Raw genomic sequence first — 9,626 nt, forward strand, 5'->3', positions numbered from 1 at the left:
AATGCCTCTCTATAACCAGTTATCTGGTACTCATTTTGCAATGCCTCTCTATTACAGGTTATCTGGTACTCTTTTTGCAATGCCTCACTATTACAGGTTATTTGGTACTCATTTTGCAATGCCTCTATAACCAGTTATTTGGTACTCATTTTGTAATGCCTCTTTAACCAGTTATCTGGTACTCTTTTTGCAATGCCTCACCATAACCAGTTATCTGGTACTCCTTTGCAATGCCCCTCTTTAACCAATTATCTGTTACTCATTTTGCAATTCCTCTCTCTATAACCAGTTATCTGGTACTCATTTTGCAATGCCTCTATAACCAGTTATCTGGTACTTATTTGCAATGCCTCTCTATTACAGGTTATCTGGTACTCATTTTGCAATGCCTCTCTGTAACCAGTTATCTGGTACTCATTTTGCAATGCCCCTCTTTATAACCAGTTGTCTGGTTCTCATTTTGCAAATCCTCTTTATAACCAGTTGTCTGGTTCTCATTTTGCAATGCCCCTCCATAACCAGTTATCTGGTACTCATTTGCAATGCCTCTCCTCAACCAGTTATCTGTTACTCATTTTGCAATATCTCTTTATAACCAGTTATCTGGCACTCTTTTTACAATGCCTCTCTGTAACCAGTTATCTGGTACTCATTTGCAATGCCTCTCTATAACCAGTTATCTGTTACTCATTTTGCAATTCCTCTTTACAACCAGTTATCTGTTATTCATTTTGTAATGCCTCTTTAACCAGTTATCTGGTACTCATTTTGCAATGCCTCACCATAACCAGTTATCTGGTGCTCATTTTGCAATGCCTCTATAACCAGTTATTTGGTACTCATTTTGCAATGCCTCACCATAACCAGTTATCTGGTGCTCATTTTGCAATGCCTCTATAACCAGTTATCTGGTACTTATTTGCAATGCCTCTCTATTACAGGTTATCTGGTACTCATTTTGCAATGCCTCTATTACAGGTTATCTGGAAATCTTTTTGCAATGCCTCTCTACCAGTTATCTGGTACTCATTTGCAATGCCCCATTATAACCAGTTATCTGGTACTCATTTGCAATGCCTCTCTATAACCAGTTATCTGGTACTCATTTGCAATGCCTCTCTATAACCAGTTATCTGGTGCTCATTTGCAATGCCCCTCGATAACCAGTTATCTGGTACTCCTTTTGCAATGCCCCTCTTTATAACCAGTTGTCTGGTTCTCATTTTGCAATTCCTCTTTATAACCAGTTGTCTGGTTCTCATTTTGCAATGCCCCTCCATAACCAGTTATCTGGAACTCATTTGCAATGCCTCTCCACAACCAGTTATCTGTTACTCATTTTGCAATATCTCTTTATAACCAGTTATCTGGCACTATTTTTACAATGCCTCTCTGTAACCAGTTATCTGGTACTCATTTGCAATGCCTCTCTATAACCAGTTATCTGTTACTCATTTTGCAATTCCTCTTTACAACCAGTTATCTGTTATTCATTTTGTAATGCCTCTTTAACCAGTTATCTGGTACTCATTTTGCAATGCCTCACCATAACCAGTTATCTGGTGCTCATTTTGCAATGCCTCTATAACCAGTTATTTGGTACTCATTTTGCAATGCCTCTATAACCAGTTATCTGGTACTTATTTGCAATGCCTCTCTATTACAGGTTATCTGGTACTCATTTTGCAATGCCTCTATTACAGGTTATCTGGAAATCTTTTTGCAATGCCTCTCTACCAGTTATCTGGTACTCATTTGCAATGCCCCATTATAACCAGTTATCTGGTACTCATTTGCAATGCCTCTCTATAACCAGTTATCTGGTACTCATTTGCAATGCCTCTCTATAACCAGTTATCTGGTGCTCATTTGCAATGCCCCTCGATAACCAGTTATCTGGTACTCCTTTGCAATGCCTCTCTATAACCAGTTATCTGGTACTCATTTTGCAATTCCTATTTATAACCAGTTATCTGGTTCTGATTTTGCAATGTATCTCTATAACCAGTTATCTGGTACTCATTTTGCAATGCCTCTCTATTACAGGTTATCTGGTACTCTTTTTGCAATGCCTCGCTATTACAGGTTATTTGGTGCTCATTTTGCAATGCCCCTATAACCAGTTATTTGGTACTCATTTTGTAATGCCTCTTTAACCAGTTATCTGGCACTCTTTTTGCAATGCCTCACCATAACCAGTTATCTGGTGCTCATTTTGCAATGCCTCTATAACCAGTTATTTGGTACTCATTTTGCAATGCCTCTATAACCAGTTATCTGGTACTTATTTGCAATGCCTCTCTATTACAGGTTATCTGGTATTCATTTTGCAATGCCTCTATTACAGGTTATCTGGAACCCTTTTTGCAATGCCTCTCTACCAGTTATCTGGTACTCATTTGCAATGCCCCATAATAACCAGTTATCTGGTACTCATTTGCAATGCCTCTCCATAACCAGTTGTCTGGTACTCATTTGCAATGCCCCTCGATAACCAGTTATCTGGTACTCCTTTGCAATGCCTCTCTATAACCAGTTATCTGGTACTCATTTTGCAATGCCTCTCTATAACCAGTTATCTGGTACTCATTTTGCAATGCCTCTCTATTACAGGTTATCTGGTACTCTTTTTGCAATGCCTCACTATTACAGGTTATTTGGTACTCATTTTGCAATGCCTCTATAACCAGTTATTTGGTACTCATTTTGTAATGCCTCTTTAACCAGTTATCTGGTACTCTTTTTGCAATGCCTCACCATAACCAGTTATCTGGTACTCCTTTGCAATGCCCCTCTTTAACCAGTTATCTGTTACTCATTTTGCAATTCCTCTCTCTATAACCAGTTATCTGGTACTCATTTTGCAATGCCTCTATAACCAGTTATCTGGTACTTATTTGCAATGCCTCTCTATTACAGGTTATCTGGTACTCATTTTGCAATGCCTCTCTGTAACCAGTTATCTGGTACTCATTTTGCAATGCCCCTCTTTATAACCAGTTGTCTGGTTCTCATTTTGCAAATCCTCTTTATAACCAGTTGTCTGGTTCTCATTTTGCAATGCCCCTCCATAACCAGTTATCTGGTACTCATTTGCAATGCCTCTCCTCAACCAGTTATCTGTTACTCATTTTGCAATATCTCTTTATAACCAGTTATCTGGCACTCTTTTTACAATGCCTCTCTGTAACCAGTTATCTGGTACTCATTTGCAATGCCTCTCTATAACCAGTTATCTGTTACTCATTTTGCAATTCCTCTTTACAACCAGTTATCTGTTATTCATTTTGTAATGCCTCTTTAACCAGTTATCTGGTACTCATTTTGCAATGCCTCACCATAACCAGTTATCTGGTGCTCATTTTGCAATGCCTCTATAACCAGTTATTTGGTACTCATTTTGCAATGCCTCACCATAACCAGTTATCTGGTGCTCATTTTGCAATGCCTCTATAACCAGTTATCTGGTACTTATTTGCAATGCCTCTCTATTACAGGTTATCTGGTACTCATTTTGCAATGCCTCTATTACAGGTTATCTGGAAATCTTTTTGCAATGCCTCTCTACCAGTTATCTGGTACTCATTTGCAATGCCCCATTATAACCAGTTATCTGGTACTCATTTGCAATGCCTCTCTATAACCAGTTATCTGGTACTCATTTGCAATGCCTCTCTATAACCAGTTATCTGGTGCTCATTTGCAATGCCCCTCGATAACCAGTTATCTGGTACTCCTTTTGCAATGCCCCTCTTTATAACCAGTTGTCTGGTTCTCATTTTGCAATTCCTCTTTATAACCAGTTGTCTGGTTCTCATTTTGCAATGCCCCTCCATAACCAGTTATCTGGAACTCATTTGCAATGCCTCTCCACAACCAGTTATCTGTTACTCATTTTGCAATATCTCTTTATAACCAGTTATCTGGCACTATTTTTACAATGCCTCTCTGTAACCAGTTATCTGGTACTCATTTGCAATGCCTCTCTATAACCAGTTATCTGTTACTCATTTTGCAATTCCTCTTTACAACCAGTTATCTGTTATTCATTTTGTAATGCCTCTTTAACCAGTTATCTGGTACTCATTTTGCAATGCCTCACCATAACCAGTTATCTGGTGCTCATTTTGCAATGCCTCTATAACCAGTTATTTGGTACTCATTTTGCAATGCCTATATAACCAGTTATCTGGTACTTATTTGCAATGCCTCTCTATTACAGGTTATCTGGTACTCATTTTGCAATGCCTCTATTACAGGTTATCTGGAAATCTTTTTGCAATGCCTCTCTACCAGTTATCTGGTACTCATTTGCAATGCCCCATTATAACCAGTTATCTGGTACTCATTTGCAATGCCTCTCTATAACCAGTTATCTGGTACTCATTTGCAATGCCTCTCTATAACCAGTTATCTGGTGCTCATTTGCAATGCCCCTCGATAACCAGTTATCTGGTACTCCTTTGCAATGCCTCTCTATAACCAGTTATCTGGTACTCATTTTGCAATTCCTATTTATAACCAGTTATCTGGTTCTGATTTTGCAATGTATCTCTATAACCAGTTATCTGGTACTCATTTTGCAATGCCTCTCTATTACAGGTTATCTGGTACTCTTTTTGCAATGCCTCGCTATTACAGGTTATTTGGTGCTCATTTTGCAATGCCCCTATAACCAGTTATTTGGTACTCATTTTGTAATGCCTCTTTAACCAGTTATCTGGCACTCTTTTTGCAATGCCTCACCATAACCAGTTATCTGGTGCTCATTTTGCAATGCCTCTATAACCAGTTATTTGGTACTCATTTTGCAATGCCTCTATAACCAGTTATCTGGTACTTATTTGCAATGCCTCTCTATTACAGGTTATCTGGTATTCATTTTGCAATGCCTCTATTACAGGTTATCTGGAACCCTTTTTGCAATGCCTCTCTACCAGTTATCTGGTACTCATTTGCAATGCCCCATAATAACCAGTTATCTGGTACTCATTTGCAATGCCTCTCCATAACCAGTTGTCTGGTACTCATTTGCAATGCCCCTCGATAACCAGTTATCTGGTACTCCTTTGCAATGCCTCTCTATAACCAGTTATCTGGTACTCATTTTGCAATGCCTCTCTATAACCAGTTATCTGGTACTCATTTTGCAATGCCTCTCTATTACAGGTTATCTGGTACTCTTTTTGCAATGCCTCACTATTACAGGTTATTTGGTACTCATTTTGCAATGCCTCTATAACCAGTTATTTGGTACTCATTTTGTAATGCCTCTTTAACCAGTTATCTGGTACTCTTTTTGCAATGCCTCACCATAACCAGTTATCTGGTACTCCTTTGCAATGCCCCTCTTTAACCAGTTATCTGTTACTCATTTTGCAATTCCTCTCTCTATAACCAGTTATCTGGTACTCATTTTGCAATGCCTCTATAACCAGTTATCTGGTACTTATTTGCAATGCCTCTCTATTACAGGTTATCTGGTACTCATTTTGCAATGCCTCTCTGTAACCAGTTATCTGGTACTCATTTTGCAATGCCCCTCTTTATAACCAGTTGTCTGGTTCTCATTTTGCAAATCCTCTTTATAACCAGTTGTCTGGTTCTCATTTTGCAATGCCCCTCCATAACCAGTTATCTGGTACTCATTTGCAATGCCTCTCCTCAACCAGTTATCTGTTACTCATTTTGCAATATCTCTTTATAACCAGTTATCTGGCACTCTTTTTACAATGCCTCTCTGTAACCAGTTATCTGGTACTCATTTGCAATGCCTCTCTATAACCAGTTATCTGTTACTCATTTTGCAATTCCTCTTTACAACCAGTTATCTGTTATTCATTTTGTAATGCCTCTTTAACCAGTTATCTGGTACTCATTTTGCAATGCCTCACCATAACCAGTTATCTGGTGCTCATTTTGCAATGCCTCTATAACCAGTTATTTGGTACTCATTTTGCAATGCCTCACCATAACCAGTTATCTGGTGCTCATTTTGCAATGCCTCTATAACCAGTTATCTGGTACTTATTTGCAATGCCTCTCTATTACAGGTTATCTGGTACTCATTTTGCAATGCCTCTATTACAGGTTATCTGGAAATCTTTTTGCAATGCCTCTCTACCAGTTATCTGGTACTCATTTGCAATGCCCCATTATAACCAGTTATCTGGTACTCATTTGCAATGCCTCTCTATAACCAGTTATCTGGTACTCATTTGCAATGCCTCTCTATAACCAGTTATCTGGTGCTCATTTGCAATGCCCCTCGATAACCAGTTATCTGGTACTCCTTTTGCAATGCCCCTCTTTATAACCAGTTGTCTGGTTCTCATTTTGCAATTCCTCTTTATAACCAGTTGTCTGGTTCTCATTTTGCAATGCCCCTCCATAACCAGTTATCTGGAACTCATTTGCAATGCCTCTCCACAACCAGTTATCTGTTACTCATTTTGCAATATCTCTTTATAACCAGTTATCTGGCACTCTTTTTACAATGCCTCTCTGTAACCAGTTATCTGGTACTCATTTGCAATGCCTCTCTATAACCAGTTATCTGTTACTCATTTTGCAATTCCTCTTTACAACCAGTTATCTGTTATTCATTTTGTAATGCCTCTTTAACCAGTTATCTGGTACTCATTTTGCAATGCCTCACCATAACCAGTTATCTGGTGCTCATTTTGCAATGCCTCTATAACCAGTTATTTGGTACTCATTTTGCAATGCCTATATAACCAGTTATCTGGTACTTATTTGCAATGCCTCTCTATTACAGGTTATCTGGTACTCATTTTGCAATGCCTCTATTACAGGTTATCTGGAAATCTTTTTGCAATGCCTCTCTACCAGTTATCTGGTACTCATTTGCAATGCCCCATTATAACCAGTTATCTGGTACTCATTTGCAATGCCTCTCTATAACCAGTTATCTGGTACTCATTTGCAATGCCTCTCTATAACCAGTTATCTGGTGCTCATTTGCAATGCCCCTCGATAACCAGTTATCTGGTACTCCTTTGCAATGCCTCTCTATAACCAGTTATCTGGTACTCATTTTGCAATTCCTATTTATAACCAGTTATCTGGTTCTGATTTTGCAATGTATCTCTATAACCAGTTATCTGGTACTCATTTTGCAATGCCTCTCTATTACAGGTTATCTGTTACTCTTTTTGCAATGCCTCGCTATTACAGGTTATTTGGTGCTCATTTTGCAATGCCCCTATAACCAGTTATTTGGTACTCATTTTGTAATGCCTCTTTAACCAGTTATCTGGCACTCTTTTTGCAATGCCTCACCATAACCAGTTATCTGGTGCTCATTTTGCAATGCCTCTATAACCAGTTATTTGGTACTCATTTTGCAATGCCTCTATAACCAGTTATCTGGTACTTATTTGCAATGCCTCTCTATTACAGGTTATCTGGTATTCATTTTGCAATGCCTCTATTACAGGTTATCTGGAACCCTTTTTGCAATGCCCCATAATAACCAGTTATCTGGTACTCATTTGCAATGCCTCTCCATAACCAGTTGTCTGGTACTCATTTGCAATGCCCCTCGATAACCAGTTATCTGGTACTCCTTTGCAATGCCTCTCTATAACCAGTTATCTGGTACTCATTTTGCAATGCCTCTCTATAACCAGTTATCTGGTACTCATTTTGCAATGCCTCTCTATTACAGGTTATCTGTTACTCTTTTTGCAATGCCTCGCTATTACAGGTTATTTGGTGCTCATTTTGCAATGCCCCTATAACCAGTTATTTGGTACTCATTTTGTAATGCCTCTTTAACCAGTTATCTGGCACTCTTTTTGCAATGCCTCACCATAACCAGTTATCTGGTGCTCATTTTGCAATGCCTCTATAACCAGTTATTTGGTACTCATTTTGCAATGCCTCTATAACCAGTTATCTGGTACTTATTTGCAATGCCTCTCTATTACAGGTTATCTGGTATTCATTTTGCAATGCCTCTATTACAGGTTATCTGGAACCCTTTTTGCAATGCCCCATAATAACCAGTTATCTGGTACTCATTTGCAATGCCCCATAATAACCAGTTATCTGGTACTCATTTGCAATGCCTCTCCATAACCAGTTGTCTGGTACTCATTTGCAATGCCCCTCGATAACCAGTTATCTGGTACTCCTTTGCAATGCCTCTCTATAACCAGTTATCTGGTACTCATTTTGCAATGCCTCTCTATAACCAGTTATCTGGTACTCATTTTGCAATGCCTCTCTATTACAGGTTATCTGGTACTCTTTTTGCAATGCCTCACTATTACAGGTTATTTGGTACTCATTTTGCAATGCCTCTATAACCAGTTATTTGGTACTCATTTTGTAATGCCTCTTTAACCAGTTATCTGGTACTCTTTTTGCAATGCCTCACCATAACCAGTTATCTGGTACTCCTTTGCAATGCCCCTCTTTAACCAGTTATCTGTTACTCATTTTGCAATTCCTCTCTCTATAACCAGTTATCTGGTACTCATTTTGCAATGCCTCTATAACCAGTTATCTGGTACTTATTTGCAATGCCTCTCTATTACAGGTTATCTGGTACTCATTTTGCAATGCCTCTCTGTAACCAGTTATCTGGTACTCATTTTGCAATGCCCCTCTTTATAACCAGTTGTCTGGTTCTCATTTTGCAAATCCTCTTTATAACCAGTTGTCTGGTTCTCATTTTGCAATGCCCCTCCATAACCAGTTATCTGGTACTCATTTGCAATGCCTCTCCTCGACCAGTTATCTGTTACTCATTTTGCAATATCTCTTTATAACCAGTTATCTGGCACTCTTTTTACAATGCCTCTCTGTAACCAGTTATCTGGTACTCATTTGCAATGCCTCTCTATAACCAGTTATCTGTTACTCATTTTGCAATTCCTCTTTACAACCAGTTATCTGTTATTCATTTTGTAATGCCTCTTTAACCAGTTATCTGGTACTCATTTTGCAATGCCTCACCATAACCAGTTATCTGGTGCTCATTTTGCAATGCCTCTATAACCAGTTATCTGGTGCTCATTTTGCAATGCCTCTATAACCAGTTATCTGGTACTTATTTGCAATGCCTCTCTATTACAGGTTATCTGGTACTCATTTTGCAATGCCTCTATTACAGGTTATCTGGAAATCTTTTTGCAATGCCTCTCTACCAGTTATCTGGTACTCATTTGCAATGCCCCATTATAACCAGTTATCTGGTACTCATTTGCAATGCCTCTCTATAACCAGTTATCTGGTACTCATTTGCAATGCCTCTCTATAACCAGTTATCTGGTGCTCATTTGCAATGCCCCTCGATAACCAGTTATCTGGTACTCCTTTGCAATGCCTCTCTATAACCAGTTATCTGGTACTCATTTTGCAATTCCTATTTATAACCAGTTATCTGGTTCTGATTTTGCAATGTATCTCTATAACCAGTTATCTGGTACTCATTTTGCAATGCCTCTCTATTACAGGTTATCTGGTACTCTTTTTGCAATGCCTCGCTATTACAGGTTATTTGGTGCTCATTTTGCAATGCCCCTATAACCAGTTATTTGGTACTCATTTTGTAATGCCTCTATAACCAGTTATCTGGTACTTAATTTGCAATGCCT

This window comes from Myxine glutinosa, chromosome 1 (assembly GCF_964187855.1).
Source record: "Myxine glutinosa chromosome 1, kmMyxGlut1.1, whole genome shotgun sequence".
NCBI classification, from domain to species: domain Eukaryota; kingdom Metazoa; phylum Chordata; class Myxini; order Myxiniformes; family Myxinidae; genus Myxine; species Myxine glutinosa.